The sequence below is a fragment of the Halyomorpha halys genome, unplaced genomic scaffold, assembly GCF_000696795.3.
Source record: "Halyomorpha halys isolate HHAL.00 unplaced genomic scaffold, Hhal_1.1 Scaffold157.1, whole genome shotgun sequence".
In the NCBI taxonomy this organism is placed as follows: domain Eukaryota; kingdom Metazoa; phylum Arthropoda; class Insecta; order Hemiptera; family Pentatomidae; genus Halyomorpha; species Halyomorpha halys.
The window spans coordinates 730616-732144 of NW_027114029.1; positions in this window are offsets into that span (position 1 = coordinate 730616).

Sequence of the window (1529 nt, forward strand, 5' to 3'; positions counted from 1 at the left end):
ATCTGAATGTTATACGTTAAAAAATAAATAAATTTCAACTATCAGCATATGCTTGATTAATCAAATCCAGTTTCGTAATTAAGTTTTTTTTTTAATTTTTATAAGATATTTTCGATATTGTGTTGCGTCCATGATGTAATTAGGAACATTCCGTTTTCCTATGGTAGCCAGTTCCCTGTAACCCCAAGGTCAGAAAACTGCCTTTATTTGCTAAGCTAATTGGAATCATAGTGCCTTGGTGGTTTTCTTTTTTCTTTATCGATGACAATGAATTATATGATTCATTGGTCCGAGTAATTGAGTATGCAGGTCATGAAGGATGGCGTGTGAATAATTATCATTGAAAGTAAAAAAAATATGTAAAATATCGTCATATGTATATACTATAGCTCACTAAATCTGAATCATTTAAGGATAATTGACCCAAATCGATCATGCATAAAAATACTACATGTAATACAAAAAAACAAAATTATATTAATGTTTTTATTATAAAAACCTAATATAACATAACAAACGTTCCAAAAATTTTTAAAAAGAAGAAACCATGATATTTATGTTGTTTATGATTAAAACATGAAAAAAGCAACTAAACGAAATAATCCGTATTCTTCAAAACTACTCAAAAACTCAAACACTTACACAAATACAGTGGTTAAAAAAAACATAAACATAAAATTATATTATCAATGGATGTTCAAATGCTTTACTAGAAACCCAGAGGTAAATTTTTTTTCAGGGAAAAAAAAGAAATTAAAAGAATCTGAATGTAACTACTTATGAAAAATAGATTTTAGAGAAATATAATAACGATGACAAAGATTTAACAAATATTTTAAATTAACAGATTAAGTGGCAGTATATTAAGAGGAGAGGGGGGAGGAAAAAGATAAATTTATAATGTAAGTATTTTACAATAATTTAAAAAAAAAAAAATTACTTCTTAAAGAAATAAGTATTGATTCTATTCTTTAAAACTCATTTCCTATAAAATAGAAACATGAACTACTCCAACGGGAGATACGAGAAGGATTTTCCAGAGACTCCTCTGAAAAAAGTTGGATTCCTTACTTCATTGTTCATAGCTGAAAAAACATTAGTTTATATTGTAATTATTTGTTTCTGTATGTCGTCGTTAATACACTGTTTTTTTAATTGTGTAAATATTGTTTTTTGTTTGGTTTTTATGAGCCTTATTCCAAACCCTAGTAAAATCGTAAAATTCGGCAAGTTACCTCGCATAGGCACCTTTTTTTCTACTAAAAGGATTAAGATACGCAATATTTATTTCGAATATTCAAAAATGTATTTATAATTTTTTTTTTTTTTGTGATTTTCCTCTTCATAATACATCATACAATTGCATATGTGATATGATGTGTGATATACCGATAAGAAATGTCTAATTCATTTCTGGAATTTAGCATTAGTCCGTAGTAATGATGAAATACCGAGTCATCAAACAGCTGTGGGGTGATCTTAGTAAGAATTACGAAATTCAACGGAGATAAAGTGAAAAAAAACTTTAT